Genomic DNA, 19,881 nt, shown 5'->3' on the forward strand with positions numbered 1-19,881 from the left:
TGCGGGTGGTGCAGTTGCCGTACCAGGCGGTGATACAGCCCAACAGGATGCTCTCAATTGTACATCTGTAAAAGTTTGTAAGGGTTGCTGTTACGCCTTCTTCACCACACGGTCTGTGTGGGTGGACCATTTCAGATTGTCAGTGATGTGTACACTGAGGAACTTGAAGCTTTCCACCTTCTCCACTACGGTTCCGTCGATATGGATAGGGGCGTACTCCCTCTGCTGTTTCCTGAAGTCCACGATCATCTCTTTCGTTTTGTTGACATCTCGTCATTGTTGGTAATCAGGCCTACCACTGTTGTGTTGTCTGCAAACTTGATGATTGAGTTGGAGGTGTGCAAGGCCACACAGTCATGGGTGAACACAGTACAGTTTGGGACCCAATCTCTGTCTTATCCTAGTGCCTTTATCCTGTTTGGGCTGCAAGCCCGACACCGGTACACTTATGACAACAGCCAGCTCAAAGTGCAGGGCGCGAAATTCAAAATATTTTTTTTTTTTATATTTAACTTTCACACATTAACAAGTCCAAGACACCAGATGAAAGGTACACATCTTGTGAATCAAGCCAACATGTCCGATTTTTAAAATGTTTTACAGGGAAGACACAATATGTAAATCTATTAGCTAACAACGTTAGCAAAAGACACCACTATTTTTACTCCATCCGTTTTTTACTACATCAGTAGCTATCACAAATTCGACCAAATAAAGATATAAATAGCCACTAACCAAGAAACAACCTCATCAGATGACAGTCTGATAACATATTTATTGTATAGCATATGTTTTGTTAGAAAAATGTGCATATTTCAGGTATAAATCATAGTTTACATTGCAGCTACAGTCAGAAATTGCACCGAAAGCAGACAGAAAAATTACAGACACCAACGCCAAATACCTAAATACTCATCATAAAACATTTCTGAAAAATACATAGTGTACAGCAATTGAAAGACAGGCATCTTGTGATTCCAGACAATATTTCCGATTTATCAAGTGTTTTACAGCGAAAACACAATATAGCGTTATATTAGCTTAGCACAATAGCAAACATAACAACAGCATTGATTCAAGGCAAAAATAGCTATAACGTATAAACCACCAAAATATATTAATTTTTTCACTAACCTTCTCGGAATTCTTCAGATGACAGTCCTGTAACATCATATTACACAATACATATAGAGTTTGTTCGAAAATGTGCATATTTAGCGGCACAAATTGTGCTTATACAATGAGAACAGTGTCCATAACGTCAAGCAATCTGTCCGGCGCCATCTTGGAAAGACACCTACTCTTATCGAAAACTATTCATAAACTTGACTAAAAAAATACAGGTTGGACAGCAATCGAAAGACAAATTAGTTCTTAATGCAATCGCCGAATTACATTTTTAAAATTAACCTTACTGCGCAATACAGGCTGCGATAACACAATGCTACACTGCAAGCAATGGCGTTTCATGCATTTGACATTTTTCAACAGAACAATGAATTATCAGCATAAAGACTGCTTACTATTAGCTGAGCTTCCATCAGAATCTTGGGCAAGGTGTCCTTTCTTCAAAACAATCGTCTTTGGGTTGAAAGATGTCCTCTTGTCCGGTCGAATTAGCCGCTAAACGTTAGCCGCCAACTGGAGTGGTGTCCAACTCGTGAAAGCGCATGGCAAAGAAATCCCAGAAAATCGCAATAAACTGCTATAAACTGCTATAAGTCGGTTTAAATTAACTACCTTATGATGTCTTTAACACCTATAACGAATAAAAACATGACCGGAGATATAGAAATACTAAAACGAAAGCGTTTGCAGGACGCCATTCTGATGTCTTCATGCGTCAAGCGCACTGTTGAAAAGAACGGTACTTCCTGTTCCACGGTCTAATATAAGGTCCCAGATTGCGCAATCGACTCCATTCAAAGTCTCACCGCTTACTGACATCTAGAGGAAGGCGTATGCAGTGCATGTACCCTCATAGCTTGCATGGGGACTTATAAACTGATCTCAGAACAGGGACCTGGATTTCTGAAATCTCACTCCCTGACAGGAAAAGTGCTGCAGAATGAGTTCTGTTTCACTCAGAGAAATAATTCAAACGGTTTTAGAAACTAGAGAGTGTTTTCTATCCAATAGTAATAATAATATGCATATTGTACGAGCAAGAATTGAGTACGAGGCCTTTTTGAAATGGGCACCTTTTATCTGGCTACTCAATACTGCCCCTTGAGCCCAAACAGGTTATCTCTAACTCTATCTCCATTGTACCATTTTATTTCTTATTTTCTGTAACTGCATGGGTTGTGTGTGTCAAACAGGTGAGTGAGCGAGGTGTACACATGAGTGACTTTAAAAAAATATATATATATATAACCTTTATTTAACTAGGCAAGTCAGTTAAAAAATTCTTGTTTACAATGACGGCCTAAGAACAGTGGTTTAACTGCCTGTTCAGGGGCAGAACAACAGATTTCTACCTTGTCAGCTCGGGATTCGATCAAGCAACCACGAGGCTACCTGCCGCCCAAAATGACTTGACCAGTGACTTGACCAGTGAGAACTAATCAACTCAAACTACTGGGCGATTCTCATGAAACCAGTTTTAAACCTGTCTGTAACAAATTGAGTTACAAAACCATGATGAATTTGCAAAAATCAACTATTATTCTGAGGACTAAGATTTCTAGTTTTTGGCAAAGTGTCCTAAATACATTTTCGACAGAATTTTGTAAACTTTCACCCCAAATTCTCATTACTGAAATGTGTCCGGATTATATTCTCTATTTGAATAAAACACAAAATATGTTGCTGTAGTTTGTCCATCGGTCTCCCACGGTATGCAACTGTCTCCCACTGTCTACCTCAGTCTCCCACTGTCTACCTCAGTCTCCCACTGTCTACCTCAGTCTCCCACTGTCTACCTCAGTCTCCCACTGTCTACCTCAGTCTCCCACTGTACGCCGCTACTGGTGCGTATTCACATGGCATCCAAGGGTACATTGGGAGTGAACAAAGTGGAACTATCATATTATGGGACACAGTGGCATACAGTAGGAGACCGTGGTAGACTGTGGGAGACTGTGGGAGACTGTGGCATACCGTGGGAGACAGAGGGAGGCAGAGGGAGACAGTGAATATAGTGGGAGACAGTGGGAGACAGAACGAGACAGTGGGGGACAGTGAATATAGTGGGAGACAGTGAGAGACAGTGGATATCTGCCCCCACTACGCTGTGAGTAAACTTTACGTTTCAAATAAACAGGAGATCTGATACTGCAGCTCACAATTGCATTCCGTGTGTACCGTGTGTATTCCAAACTTCAAAGATGACAACATAAATCTCTCTGCATATTAGAATTTCACTTGTCCCATCTATTTGACATGTTACAGTGCATTTGCACACTACACAGGTGAGGAAAATGTCAACCTGGGACTTTCCAACAGCTACAAAATCCAAATTCAACCCTTGATGACTCTTTATTTCTCCCTTTCCCTCTCACTCTTTCCCTATATTCTTTCTCTTTCTCTCCCTCTCACTCTTTCCCTATATTCTTTCTCTTTCTCTCCCTCTCACTCTTTCCCTATATTCTTTCTCTTTCTCTCCCTCTCACTCTTTCCCTATATTCTTTCTCTCCCTCCCTCTCACTCTTTCCCTATATTCTTTCTCTCCCTCCCTCTCACTCTTTCCCTATATTCTTTCTCTCCCTCTCCCTCTCACTCTTTCCCTATATTCTTTCTCTTTCTCTCCCTCTCACTCTTTCCCTATATTCTTTCTCTTTCTCTCCCTCCCTCTCACTCTTTCCCTATATTCTTTCTCTCCCTCCCTCTCACTCTTTCCCTATATTCTTTCTCTCCCTCTCCTCTCTCTTTCCGTATATTCTTTCTCTCCCTCTCCTTCTCTCTCTTTCCCTATATTCTTTCTCTCCCTCTCCCTCTCTCTCTTTCCCTCCTCTCTCTCTCTTTCCCTATATTCTTTCTCTCCCTCTCCCTCTCTCTCTTTCCCTCCTCTCCCTCTCTTTCCCTATATTCTTTCTCTCCCTCTCCCTCTCTCTCTTTCCCTCCTTTCTCTCTTTTTCCCTATATTCTTTCTCTCACTCTCCCTCTCTCTCTTTCCCTCCTCTCTCTCTCTTTCCCTATATTCTTTCTCTCCCTCTCCCTCTCTCTCTTTCCCTCCTCTCTCTCTCTTTCCCTATATTCTTTCTCTCCCTCTCTCTCTTTCCCTCTATTCTTTCTCTCTCTCTCCCTCTCTCTCTTTCCCTCCTCTCTCTCTCTTTCCCTATATTCTTTCTCTCCCTCTCCCGCTCTTTCTCTCCCTCTCCCTCTCTCTCTTTCCCTCCTCTCTCTCTCTTTCCCTATATTCTTTCTCTCCCTCTCCCTCTCTCTCTTTCCCTCCTCTCTTTCTCTCCCTCTCTCTCTTTCCATCCTCTCTCTCTTTCCCTATATTCTTTCTCTCCCTCTCCTCTCTCTCTCTTTCCCTCCTCTCTCTCTCTTTCCCTCCTCTCTCTCTCTTTCCCCCTGTGTGTCAGTCAGCATGTTGTTTACTCTTCAAGACCATATTGGTCCACAGGTGAAATTACAGAGAACTATTAGAATAGTGCAAGGATTACTTACCGATTAACTTTTTATGGCTGCAGGGGCAGTATTGAGTAGCTCTGATTAAAGGTGCCCATTTCAAACGGCCTCGTACTCAATTCTTGCTCGTACAATATGCATATTATTGTTATTAATGGATAGAAAACACTCTCTAGTTTCTATAGCCGTTTGAATTATGTCTCTGAGTGGAACAGAACTCATTCTACAGCACTTTTCCTGACAGGGAGTGAGATTTCAGAAATCTTGGCCTCTGGTCCCATGTCAGTTTTAATGTCCCTGTAAATGCTATGAGGATACAAACACTGCCCACGCCTTCCTCTAGATGTCAGTAAGTGGTGACAATTTGAATGGAGTCGATTGCGCAATCAGGGCCTGTATAAAAGGCCAAAGACCGGATGTACCGTTCTTTTGCTCCCTGCGCCTGACGCACGATGGACGTCGGACCTGCTCTCTTTCCAAGCTGTTGTTTAGCCAGTAATATATCGCCGGTCATGTTTTTACTCGTTATAGGTGTTAAAAACATCATAAGGTAGTTAATTTAAACCGTTTTATAGCAATTTATATCCGTTTAGTGCGATTTTGAGGCATTGCTTTGTGATGCACTTTGAAGCGCCGGGCACGTTTCGGGGTCCCGGTCGAACGTTAGTGGGCATTTCGACGGACAAGAGGACATCTTTCGACCAAAAGAAGATTAGACCCGAGAAAGGATACATTGCCCAAGATTCTGATGGAAGATCACCTCATAGTAAGAAATATTTAAGATGATAAATCGTTGTTCTGTCGAAAAATTTTAAACGCATATTCCGCCATTTTTTTTGGTATAGCTTCGCTTGGCGAACCCTGTATTGCACAGTAAGGATAATTTTAGAAATGTAATTCAGCGATTGCATTAAGAACTAATTTGTCTTTCGATAGCTGTCCAACTTATATTTTTTTAGTCAAGTTTATGAATAGTTATTCATGAGACAAGATCACTGTGAAAGATGGCGCCCGACATTTTCAGGCCAGTTTTGCTAGTATTGTCATTGTATAACCACGGTTTTTTGTGGCTAAATATGCACATTTTCGAACAAACTCTATATGTATGTTGTAATATGATGTTACAGGAGTGTCATCGGAAGAATTCTGAGAAGGTTAGTGAAAAAATTAATATATTTTGGCGATGATTACGTTATCGCTCTCTTTGGCTTGAATCAATGCTCGGGTAACGTTTGCACATGTGGTATGCTAATATAACGATTTATTGTGTTTTCGCTGTAAAACACTTAGAAAATCTGAAATGTTGTCTGAATTCACAAGATCTGTGTCTTTCCATTGCTATGCGCTGTCTATTTTTAAGAAATGTTTTATGATGAGTAAATTGGTAATACACGTTGCTTCTCTGTAGTAATTCTAGTCGCTTTGGTGAGATTTGTGATGGTGGCTGCAATGGCAAACTATGATTTATACCTGAAATATGCACATTTTTCTAACAAAACCTATGCTATACAATAAATATGTTATCAGACTATCATCTGATGAAGTTTTTTCTTGGTAGTGGCTATTTCTATCTTTATTTGGTCGAATTGGTGATAGCACCTGATGGAGTAAGAAACTGATGGAGTTAGAAAAGTGGTGTCTTTTGCTAACGTGGTTAGCTAATAGATTTACATATTTTGTCTTCCCTGTAAAACATTTTAAAAATCGGACATGTTGGCTTGATTCACAAGATGTGTACCTTTCATATGCTGTATTGGACTTGTTAATGTGTGAAAGTTAAATATTTAAAAAATATATTTTTTTGAATTTCGCGCCCTGCACTTTGAGCTGGATGTTGTCATAGGTGTACCGACCTCGGGCTTGCAGCCATAAGAGGTTTTAAGGGGGTTAAGTTCAACTAGTTAAGTTTAAATTTAGTAGGTGGAAACTCCATTGTGTTGAAGAGAGGGGCTGAAGAAGAGAGAGAGCCTATTTGCCTTGTCAACCTTCCTGTTCTTAATCTCCTCTGATCCTGTTGGAGGTTAAATTCATTAGACCACTGTTAGTTACACACTTCACTCTTGACAGTGGTATAAGACCATGGCTGGTTCATAGTTACACTAGGGCGCCCGCCCAGGCACACACACACAGGCACACACACACAGGCACAGGCACACACACACACAGGCACACACACGCACGTACACACACACACGCACACACACACACACACGAAAGCACACGAGGGAACACACACACACCACACATGCTCGTACACACACACACACACTTTTTCCTCGGATCACAGTCTCCATATATACTGTATATCCATATGGTTAATTGACTTCGACAAAGAACAAAAGCGACGATTAGGGGATTGACGGTTCCACACAGTCACTGATCAGGGGGACTTAGTCATGGCTTTGAAAGAGGTCATCCCTCCCTGCACTATGATTACCAGACCTGTTGCAAAGGAAAGCAAAAATGAGCATTGCTTAAGTCCTAGTAGTCCCTCCCTGTTTCTGTCCGTTTTCTTCTGTTTGATTCATAATGGACACAACCCAGATGTCACTTGAGGATACGGAGGATGCTCCTTCTCCTGCACTTTGTAAAGTATGTGACTTGCAACAGCCCACTGTGTCACGCCCTGACCGTAGAGAGCTTTTTATGTCTCTATTTTGGTTTGGTCAGGGTGTGATTTGGGTGGGCATTCTATGTGCATTTTCTATGTTTTGCATTTATTTGTGTTTGGCCGGGTGTGGTTCTCAATCAGAGGCAGCTGTCTATCGTTGTCTCTGATTGAGAACCATACTTAGGTAGCTTTTCCCCACCGATGCTTTGTGGGTAGTTGTTTTCTGTTTTGTGTTTCTGCACCTGACAGGACTGTTTCGGTTTCGTTTGTTCTCTTTGTTGTTTTGTTATTTAGTGTTCAGTTTTATTAATAAATCATGAACACTTACCACACTGCGCTTTGGTCCACTCCTTCTTCAACAGACAATCGTTACACACTGGGCACAGACGTCAGTTCAATGTCTAGTTTTTATTAACATGTGGTTGAGTTGTCAAGTAATGTGAATTCAACGTGAAATCAATAAAAAATGGCACCATGTATTGGATTTAGATTAAAATAAATTCCCTTACGTTGATGACTTTTTGCAAATCCAATCTATTTTACACGTTGATTCAAGGTCATCATTTAGATTTTTTTTGTTATCAAATCAAAGTTTATTGGTTGTGTACACAGTTTAGCAGATGTTATAGCAGGTGCAGCTAAATGCTTATGTTACTAGCTCCTAACAATGCAATAAAATGTCAAATATGTACACAAATTATACAAAAAAATGTAATTAAGGAATGTCATAACGAATCCAATTAACAACCCAAATAGCACTGTAACAGTAATGCAATCTATACGTATATAAACCGGATGATTTTACACAAGATATACTAGGAATGATATGTACAAGAATCCAGCATATAAAACATATTCGGTGTGTATAAACTAACATACCATGTACAGAAGTAGAAATATTAGAATGAGCTATGTCAAGAATACAGTATTTATATACACAGTACAAAACCCCATAGCAAAATGGATAGAATTGCAGGAAATTAGCTTCCAGACCAGAGACTGGAATATGAATACGGTGAGCTCCAAAAGTATTGGGACAGTGACACAATTTGCTCTTTCGGCTATGTACTCCAGCACTTTGGATTTTAAATGACACAATGACTATGAGGTTAAAGTGCAGACTGTCAGCTTTAATTTTAGGTTATGTTCATCCATATCGAGTGAACCGTTTAGAAATGACAGCACTTTTTGTACATTATAGGGGACCAAAAGTATTTGGACAAATTCACTTATACTCCATGTGTATTAAAGTGGTAAAAAGTTAAGTATTTGGTCTCATATTCATAGCATGCAATGACTACACTGTAGTCACTAACATGTTCAACCTCGCCCTGACCCAGTCTGTAATACCTACATGTTTCAAGCATAGTCCTGGTGCCCAAGAACGCCAAGGTGACCAGACTAAATGACTACCGCATCGTATCACTCACATCTGTAGTCAAGAAATGCTTTGAAAGGCTGGTCATGGCTCACATCAACATCATCATCCCAGAAACTCTGGACCCACTCCAATTCCCATACCGCCTAAACAGATCCACAGATGATGCAATCTCTGTTGCACTCCACACTGCCCTTGCCCAACTGGACAAAGGGAATATCTATGTGAGAATGTTGTTCATTGGCTTCAGCTCAGCAGCGTTCAACACCATAGTGTCCTCCAAGCTAATCACTAAGCTAAGGTCCCTGGGACTGAACACCTCCCTCTGACACTGGATCTTGGACATCCTGACGGGACACCCCCAGGTGGTGAGGGTAGGCAACAACACATCTGTCATGCTGAACCCCAACACTGGGGTGCCTCAGGGCTGTGTGCTTAGTCCGCTCCTGTACTCCCTGTTCACCCACGACTGCACGACTCCAACATCATCGTCAAGTTTGGCAACGACACGACAGTGGTAAGCCTGATCACCGACGACGATGAGGCAGCCTATAGGGAGGAGGTCAGAGACCTGGCAATTTGGTGCCAGGAAAACAACCTCTCCCTCAACGTCAGCAAGACTAAGGAGCTGATCGTGGACTACAGGAAATGGAGGGCCAACCTCGCCCCCATTCACATCGACAGGGCTGTAGTGGAGCGGGTTGAAAGCTTCTAGTTCCTTAGTGTCTACATCACTAAGGACCTATCATGGTCCAAACACACCAACACAGTTGTGAACAGGGCACGGCAATGCCTCTTCTCTCTCAGGAGGCTGAAACTATTTTGGCATAGATCCTCAGATCCTCAAAACGTTATACAGCTGCACCATTGAGAGCAGGCCGTGGCTCGGGTGGCTGAGGTCCTTGACGATCTCCTTGGCCTTCTGGTTTGACAACTGCTCGGCATCCGACCACAAGCTGATACAAAAGGTAGTACGTATGGCCCAGTACATCACTGGGGCCAAATTCCCTGCCATCCAGGACCTCTATATCAGGCGGTGTCAGAGGATGGGCCTAAAAATTGTCAAAGACTCCAGACACCCAAATCATAGACTGTTCTCTCTGCTACCGTACCGGAGCGCTAAGTCTGGGACCAAAAGGCTCCTGAACAGCTTCTACACCCTAGCCATAAGACCCTTTTTGCAATAACTCTTTTTGACTCTATGCACACACACTGGACTCTTCCCACACACTCACACATACTGTAGATAATGGGAGGGTGAACAGGCCGTTGCTCGGGTGGCTAAGGTCCTTGATGATCTCCTTGGCCTTCTTGTGACACCGGGTGCTGTAGATGTCCTGGAGGGCAGGCAGTATACCCACGGTAATGTGCTGCACCACCTTCTGGAGAGGCCTGCAGTTGCGGGTGGTGCAGTTGTCGTACCAGGGTTAAGGTCTGATTATAAAGGCATAACCACTGATCTGAAAGGATCGGCATTATATAGGCATAACGACTGATCTAGGGCCTCCCGAGTGGCACAGCAGTCTAAGGCACTGCTGTGCTTGAGGCGTCACTACAGATCCGGGTTCGATCCCGAGCTGTGTCGCAGCCGGCCGCGACCGGGAGACCCATGAGGCAACGCACAATTGGCCCAGCATCATCCGGGTAAGTGGAGGGTTTGGCCGGCCGGCCAATACTACTTGAGTAAAAGTCTAATAGTATTTGGTTCTAAATATACTTAAGTATCAAAAGTAAAAGTAATTGCTAAAATACACTTAAAGTATAAATCATTTCAAATTCCTTATATTAAGCAAAGCAGATGGCACCATTTTCTTGTTTTAAAAATGTGTCATTTACAAACGATGCATTTGTATTTAGTGAGTTTGCCAGATCAGAGGCAGTAGGGAGGACCATGTGTTCTCTTGATAAGTGTGTGAATTGGACCATTTTCCTGTTCTGCTATGCATTCAAAATGTAATGAGTACTTTTCTGTGTCAGGGAAAATGTATGGAGTAAAAAGTACAATATTTTCTTTAGGAATGTAGTGAAGTAAAAGTTGTCAAAAATATAAATAGTAAAGTAAAGATACCCCAAAAAACAAGTAGTACTTTCAAGTATTTTGACTTAAGTACTTTACACCACTGCCGGCCGGGATGTCCTTGTCACATCGCGCTCTAGCGACTCCTGTGGCAGGCCGGGCACATGCACGCGGACACGGTCGCCAGTTGTACGATGTTTCCTCCGACACATTAGTGCGGCTGGCTTCCGGGTTAAGTGAGCAGTGTGTCAAGAAGCAGTGCAGCTCCGTGTTTTGGAGGATGCATGGCTCTCGACCTTCGCCTCTCCCAAGTCCATACGGGAGTTGCAGTGATGGGACAAGACTGTAACTACCAATTGGATATCACGAAATTGGGGAGAAAAAGGGCAACATTTTTTTTTTATAAAGGCATAAGCACTGGTCTGAAAGAACCGGCATTATAAAGGCATAAGCACTGGTCTGAAAGGACCGGCATTATAAAGGCATAACCACTGACCTGAAAGGACCGGCATTATAATGGCATAACCACTGACCTGAAAGGACCGGCATTATAAAGGCATAACCACTGACCTGAAAGGACCGGCATTATAATGGCATAACCACTGACCTGAAAGGACCGGCATTATAAAGGCATAACCACTGACCTGAAAGGACCGGCATTATAAAGGCATAACCACTGACCTGAAAGGACCGGCATTATAAAGGCATAACCACTGACCTGAAAGGACCGGCATTATAAAGGTATAACCACTGACCTGAAAGGACCGGCATTATAAAGGCATAACCACTGACCTGAAAGGACCGGCATTATAAAGGCATAACCACTGACCTGAAAGGACCGGCATTATAAAGGCATAACCACTGGTCTGAAAGGACCAGCATTATAAAGGCATAACCACTGACCTGAAAGGACCGGCATTATAAAGGCATAACCACTGACCTGAAAGGACCGGCATTATAATGGCATAACCACTGACCTGAAAGGACCGGCATTATAAAGGCATAAGCACTGGTCTGAAAGGACCGGCATTATAAAGGCATAAGCACTGGTCTGAAAGGACCGGCATTATAAAGGCATAACCACTGACCTGAAAGGACCGGCATTATAATGGCATAACCACTGACCTGAAAGGACCGGCATTATAAAGGCATAACCACTGACCTGAAAGGACCGGCATTATAATGGCATAACCACTGACCTGAAAGGACCGGCATTATAAAGGCATAACCACTGACCTGAAAGGACCGGCATTATAATGGCATAACCACTGACCTGAAAGGACCGGCATTATAAAGGCATAACCACTGACCTGAAAGGACCGGCATTATAATGGCATAACCACTGACCTGAAAGGACCGGCATTATAAAGGCATAACCACTGACCTGAAAGGACCGGCATTATAAAGGCATAACCACTGACCTGAAAGGACCGGCATTATAATGGCATAACCACTGACCTGAAAGGACCGGCATTATAGAGGCATAACCACTGACCTGAAAGGACCGGCATTATAATGGCATAACCACTGACCTGAAAGGACCGGCATTATAAAGGCATAACCACTGACCTGAAAGGACCGGCATTATAAAGGCATAACCACTGACCTGAAAGGACCGGCATTGTAAAGGCATAACCACTGACCTGAAAGGACCGGCATTATAAAGGTATAACCACTGGTCTGAAAGGACCGGCATTATAAAGGTATAACCACTGACCTGAAAGGACCGGCATTATAAAGGCATAACCACTGACCTGAAAGGACCGGCATTATAAAGGCATAACCACTGACCTGAAAGGACCGGCATTATAAAGGCATAACCACTGGTCTGAAAGGACCGGCATTATAAAGGCATAACCACTGGTCTGAAAGGACTGGCATTATAAAGGCATAACCACTGACCTGAAAGGACCGGCATTATAAAGGCATAACCACTGACCTGAAAGGACCGGCATTATAAAGGCATAACCACTGACCTGAAAGGACCGGCATTATAAAGGCATAACCACTGACCTGAAAGGACCGGCATTATAAAGGTATAACCACTGACCTGAAAGGACCGGCATTGCAACATATCACTTAAGTCCCAAATGGCACCCTATTCCCTACATGTGACCCGTTTCAAGAAACATTTTAACATTTTTTTTTCATGTATTTTTATCAAAATGCGTTCTGCCTTCTGGAACATGTGAACTTTCATGTGCCTTAATAACAAACTGGTATGCCACGCCATCTGTAAATACGAATAACATTTTGAAATCAGTGGAATTAGAGTATGACAGCTAAAGAGATGGAGAAAACACCTGTCTCCAGATTACATCTTCAAACTAAGGGCAACTGTGTCATGGCATTCGTGACAAGGAGACACGTCCATCATGCATAATGATGTATATGGGTAAGATAGTCTAGCGTTAGCTAGCTACATTTTTAGATATTACACATTTCAAATTTTGACAGAAAGTGGTTTCATTTCAAGCTAAAGTGTACTGTTAGCTAGCTCACGTAAACTGGCTGGCTCCCTACCTAACGTTACGTGTATGACGATATTAAGTGGTGAAGATGGGCGACACCTGGAGGTGGTGGAGACAAACACAAGGACAGGTGAAACAGAACAGGGTGACATGATGAATCGTTTACCAATATGGACACCTAGAGTGGTGACAGTGACATCCCTGTGAGACCGTGTAGCACGGCTGCCATTGCAGATCTGAGAGGCCAGGTGAGGATTAGAGTGAGTTGCCCCTAGACGCTGATATTGGGTCAGTTTCTGTACTAATGTTTAAGGTTAAGATCGAGGGCAGGGAAGTTGATCCTACATCTGTACCTAGGGAAACTTTACCGCGGAGGGCCAGGTGGCCAGCCCCTGTGGCTTGGAAAAGAACAGGTGAGTTTGATCCTGACCTTTCACCCCCTCAGTTAAAACGAGAAGCAATTATTAACCTGAGTGGTGGCTGCTCTGATGGAATTTCTTAATGGTAGCCTTTAGAAGTATGTCAGCTTTAGGAGACACCAGTTGTTACCTGGCATTGAGGTGAAAGTAAGTTAAACGTATGCACGCACACTCACGCATGCACGTGCATACACACACTCACACACTCACACACACACACACACACACACACACACTCACACACATACAATTCTCCCTAGCAGAATTTTCAGGGGGGTCGCAAAGGCCCCCAAAGCAAAATAACTGTCATACAATGGTAGAAGAAACACTGCACTAACCGAATGGAAAGAGCATTTCACAACAACAAATACAATCTCCTGCCTTTGTGTTTTGACAGCCACTGCCTGTGCTTGGTACAGATCATATAATGGACATTATGCACTCTGAAGAAGAGTGACACAAACACATTCCCTACAGTACATTTCTTAAGTCTGAGTCTCCCCTTAAGGAGATATGTGACATATGCCACAGGGTGATATGTGGAAGGTGACATATGCCACTGGGTGAGTACCTTCCAAGGTCATCATTAAGTTCGGGGCCCTGGGTCTGAACCCTGCCCTGTGCAACTGGGTCCTGGACTTCCTGATGGGCCACCCCCAACAACACCTCTAATGCGGTGATCCTCAACACAGGGGCCCCACAGGGGTGCGTGCTCAGCCCCCTCCTGTACTCCCTGTTCACCCATGACTGCGTGGCCACGCACGTCTCAAACTCAATCCTCAAGTTTGCTGACGACACAACAGTGGTAGGCCTGATTACCAACATCAATGAGACAGCCTACAGGGAGGAGATGAGGGCCCTGGCAGAGTGGTGCCAAGAAAATAACCTCTGCCTCAACGCCAACAAAAACGATGGAGCTGATCAGGACTTCAGGAGACAGCAGAGGAAGCACGCCCCCATCCACATCGACAGGGTCACAGTGGAGGTGAAAATCTTAAAGTTCCTCGGCGTACACATCAATGACAATCTGAAATTCCACACCCACATAGTCAGTTAGGTGAAGAAGGCACAACAGCGCCTCTTCAACCTCAGGAGGCTGGTATGGCAACTGTACCGCCCGCAACTGCAGGGCTCTTCAGAGGGTGGTGCGGTCTGCCCAAAGCATCACCGGGGGCACACTGCCTACCCAACAGGACATCTACAGCACCCGGTGTCACACGAAGGCCAAAAAGAACATCAAGGACCTCAGCCACCCGAGCCACAGTCTGTTCACCCGCTACCATCTAGAAGGCAAGGTGAGTACAGGTGCATAAAGCTTGGACCGAGAGACTGAAAAACAGCTTCTATCTCAAGGCCATCAGACTGTTAAATAGTCACCACTATTTCCCTGCCCTGAACTCAGTAACTGTCACTAGCCGGCTACCACCCGGTGATTCAACCCTGTACCTTAGAGGCTGCTGCCCTATGTACATAGACATGGAATCCCTGGTCACTTTAATAATGTTTACTGTTTTACCCACATCATATGTTTATACTGTATTCTAGTCAAGGCCTATCCTATTTAAATATTGCTGTACATATACTATTCTATCCTACGTATTCTTCAGATATACTACATATTCTATCCATATACTGTCCATGTCTATACATCCCATCATATATTTAAGCAATAAGGCACCTCGGGGGTGTGGTATATGGCCAATATACCACGGCTAACGGCTGTTCAAATGCACGACGCAACAGGGAGTGCCTGGATACAGCCGTTAGCCGTGGTATATTGGCCATATACCACAAACCCCCGAGGTGCCTTATTGCTATTATAAACTTGTTACCAACGTAATTAGAGCAGTAACAAGATTTTTTTTGTCATACCCGTGGTATGCGGTCTGATATACCATGGCTGTCAGCCAATCAGCATTCAGGGCTCGAATCACCCAGTTTATATATAAGTACAGTATATATATATATATTGCATTTTTCTACACCCGCAATAACATCTGCTAAATATGTGTATGCGACAAATAACATTTTATATGTGTAATGTGACATATGCCACAGGGTGACATGTGTAATGTGATACAGTGCATCTGAAGTCATCTGAGAAGATGAGAGGGGCGAGCGAGGCAAGGAAAGATGTTTGAAGGCTGTCAGTCATCATTGAGGATTGTTGAAGATTACGATGATGACGATGAAGATCATGATGATTATGGCAATGATGACGACGGTGACGATGGTAATGTTGACGATGATGATGGTGATGATGGCTATGATGATGATGGCTATGATGATGATGATGATGATGATGATGATGATAATGATGGCTATGATGAAGATGATGATGACGACGATGATGATGACAACGACAATTATGACATTAATGACATTAATGACGATAAGGATGACAATGGCGAAAGACGGTAATGACGACAGCGATGATAATGACCACGATGATGAGTATTGACATGGCAGCGAGCACAACAACATACTTCGTGCCACGAACACTCACGGTAATGTCTTTACTCCTTAGTGTAAGAAACAGAGGCCTCCAACTCTCCCCTCCAAACATCTTTCTCCACCCCCTCCCTTTCTTTATATCTCTCCCTCTTTCTCTTCCTCTTTCTCTCCCTGTATCAGAGACGGTCTCACTGCATGACCTAATGGAAGGAAGATCTCCTTAAAGCCACAGTGGTAATAGAAAAGACAAAAGAACTCGTCCTGGGGAAGCTGCCCTCGCTTGTGGTTTGGAGGCAGAGAGAGGGAAAAAGTGACTAAGCTGCGTGGCTCTTTTCTTCTCTCCACTCCTCCATAAACAGAAAGGGATAAACTAGAAGGAGATCCTATTTAGAACAGGCCCCATTTCAAGGCTAATATAAGTGAAAGAGTGATAGAGCTGGTGGTTTTGCGAAGACGCTGTGGGATGAGGCTGGTGGATTCTCTCGCTGGCTATGAGCTGCTCGCTGATCCAGCCTAAGTAAGGAACCACATCCCAGGCCCAACCTATAGCCTCACCATCTACAGCCAATGAACACATTCAAAAGAGAACCATATGGACCTTGGGTGGGATAGTGACACAGGCTCTGCAGCCAAATTGAAAGAAATAGAGTTGACTTTAGCTTTATTCAAGTGATTTCAATGAATGAGTTAAGTAGTATGGATAGAAATACAACAGGGAGTCCACACCTCGTCAACAACAAAGCCTTTGAAATGGACCTACCTGCCCTGGCCAACAAAGTGGATATGTATAGCCTATCCCCAAACAGTAAATCATTAAAGCCTTCCCACGACGAGGGCTAGGGTCCAATGAGGATCATCTAACTGATGACCTATAGCGTAAAGTCCCTCCCCCTCTGACGTGGCACCAGGGCCACAAAGAAGACAACTATTATTACTTTAAAACTGGGATGAACCATATGGCACTTTTCTTTAACTTCTCCCAGCTCTACATTTCATATATTTCTCTTGGTAAAACCATTTAAAACTATAGGACTTCAATATTGACAGCTTAATTTGGGCTTTGCAGCAATACGACCATGAAGGCCTGATTCACACGGTCTCCTCTGAACAGTTGAGATGTGTCTGTTACTTTATTTGGGCTGCAATCTGAGGTAGAGGTAACTCTAATGAACTTATCCTCTGCAGCAGAGGTAACTCTGGGTCTTCCTTTCATGTGGCGGTCCTCATGAGATCCAGTTTCATCATAGTGCTTGATGGTTTTTGTGACTGACCTTCATGTCTTAAAGTAATGCCGGATTGTAATTTCTCTTTGCTTATTTGAGCTGGTCTTGCCCCAAACATTCCACAAATTAACTTTTAACGAGGCACACCTGTTAATTGAAATGCATTCCATTTGACTACCTCATGAAGCTGGTTGAGAGAATGCCAAGAGTGTGCAAAACTGTCATCAAGGCAAAGGGTGGCTACTTTGAAGAATATATTCTGATTTATTTAACACTTTTTTGGTTACTACATCATTCCATATGTGTTATTTCATAGTTTTGATGTCTTCACTATTATTCTACAATGTAGAAAATAGTAAAAATAAAGAAAAACCCTTGAATGAGTAGGTGTGTCCAAACTTTTGACTTGTACTATATATCTTTATTTACGAAAAGAGAGAAAGTCCATTAAAAGCCTACTGTAACGTAGACAGGGAGAGAGTCCATTAAAAGCCTACTGTAACGTAGACAGGGAGAAAGTCCATTAAAGGCCTACTGTAACGTAGACAGGGAGAAAGTCCATTAAAAGCCTACTGTAATGTAGACGGGGAGAAAGTCCATTAAAGGCCTACTGTAACGTAGACAGGGAGAAAGTCCATTAAAAGCCTACTGTAATGTAGACGGGGAGAAAGTCCATTAAAGGCCTACTGTAACGTAGACAGGGAGAAAGTCCATTAAAAGGGATACTGTAATGTAGACGGGGAGAAAGTCCAATAAAAGCCTACTGTAACGTAGACAGGGAGAAAGTCCATTAAAAGCCTACTGTAACGTAGACAGGGAGAAAGTCCATTAAAAGCCTACTGTAACGTAGACAGGGAGAAAGTCCATTAAAGGCCTACTGTAACGTAGACAGGGAGAAAGTCCATTAAAGGCCTACTGTAACGTAGACAGGGAGAAAGTCCATTAAAAGGGATACTGTAACGTAGACAGGGAGAAAGTCCATTAAAAGGGATACTGTAACGTAGACAGGGAGAAAGTCCATTAAAAGCCAACTGTAACGTAGACAGGGAGAAAGTCCATTAAAGGCCTACTGTAACGTAGACAGGGAGAAAGTCCATTAAAGGCCTACTGTAACGTAGACAGGGAGAAAGTCCATTAAAGGCCTACTGTAATGTAGACAGGGAGAAAGTCCATTAAAGGCCTACTGTAACGTAGACAGGGAGAAAGTCCATTAAAAGCCTACTGTAACGTAGACAGGGAGAAAGTCCATTAAAAGCCTACTGTAACGTAGACAGGGAGAAAGTCCATTAAAGGCCTACTGTAACGTAGACAGGGAGAAAGTCCATTAAAAGCCTACTGTAACGTAGGCAGGGAGAAAGTCCATTAAAGGCCTACTGTAACGTAGACAGGGAGAAAGTCCATTAAAGGCTTACTGTAATGTAGACAGGGAGAAAGTCCATTAAAGGCCTACTGTAACGTAGACAGGGAGACAGTCCATTAAAGGCCTACTGTAACGTAGACAGGGAGAAAGTCCATTAAAGGCCTACTGTAATGTAGACAGGGAGAAAGTCCATTAAAGGCCTACTGTAACGTAGACAGGGAGAAAGTCCATTAAAGGCCTACTGTAGTGTAGACAGGGAGAAAGTCCATTAAAAGCCTACTGTAACGTAGACAGGGAGAAAGTCCATTAAAGGCCTACTGTAACGTAGACAGGTAGAAAGTCCATTAAAGGCCTACTGTAATGTAGACAGGGAGAAAGTCCATTAAAGGCCTACTGTAATGTAGACAGGGAGAAAGTCCATTAAAAGCCTACTGTAACGTAGACAGGGAGAAAGTCCATTAAAGGCCTACTGTAACGTAGACAGGGAGAAAGTCCATTAAAGGCCTACTGTAATGTAGACAGGGAGAAAGTCCATTAAAGGCCTACTGTAACGTAGACAGGGAGAAAGTCCATTAAAGGCCTACTGTAGTGTAGCGCTGACAGGTTCCTGGAGTGTTGCCTGCCTGTGTGTCTTTAAAAGAGGCCTTTCTACGCCACACTGAAAGCTCCTATTGAGTGAATACAGAGAAACACCCTGACCAGCGTGCTGGTCCAGATCCGTGCGGGGAAGCTATCAAAAGCACTCTGTATGTGAACTAACGGACACGTACAAAGTCAGGTACAGTTTGTTCACCTGAAATGTGACAACACGCAGAAATAAAAAGGAGTGTGCGCCACTGACAGGGCCATTCATACAAGACAGGTACATTCCTTTGTGGCATAACATATGCACCAACAAATCCATGCTTTAAAGTGAAAGTTTCTGCTTTTTTTCCCGACTTCCCTAAGGCATTGTCAATTCCTCCAAACAGTTTTTAAATTCTTTAGCTGGTTATTTAGCAACATCCAGAATAAGCTTAACTTAAAACAAGTGAACTATCCCTTTAAGATAATGTCTTAGAGAGTAGAAATTAGAATAGACTTAACACTTACAGCAGTAGAGAGACTTCAACACCTTCAGCTCACTTGTGGATCAGAATTGGATTCATGAACGTCTCCTAAAAAAGAGCAAAAACAAGAGATAATTTAAAACAAACAATCAGTGGTGGAAAAAGTACCCAATTGTCATACTTGAGTAAAAGTAAAGATACCTTAATAGAAAGTTACTCAAATTAATGTGAAAGTCACCCAGTAAAATCCTACTTGTTTAAAAGTATTTGGTATTACATATAGTTAAGTATCAAAAGTACATTTAATTGCTAAAATATGCTTAA

The 19,881-nt window shown here is 43.0% G+C and overlaps 1 protein-coding gene across 1 annotated transcript in view; it reads right to left on the minus strand.

The window, feature by feature from the left end:
• LOC120052349 (transcription factor SOX-6-like) overlaps positions 1 to 19,881 on the minus strand; it is a 183,676-nt gene that overhangs the window by 143,002 nt on the left and 20,793 nt on the right. Inside the window, exon 2 of the mRNA XM_038999204.1 lies at positions 19,601 to 19,665. The gene's annotated coding sequence lies outside the window, so the exon portion shown is untranslated. The remainder of the gene's footprint in view (positions 1 to 19,600; positions 19,666 to 19,881) is intronic.

This window comes from Salvelinus namaycush, chromosome 8, assembly GCF_016432855.1.
Source record: "Salvelinus namaycush isolate Seneca chromosome 8, SaNama_1.0, whole genome shotgun sequence".
Classification (NCBI taxonomy): Eukaryota; Metazoa; Chordata; class Actinopteri; order Salmoniformes; family Salmonidae; genus Salvelinus; species Salvelinus namaycush.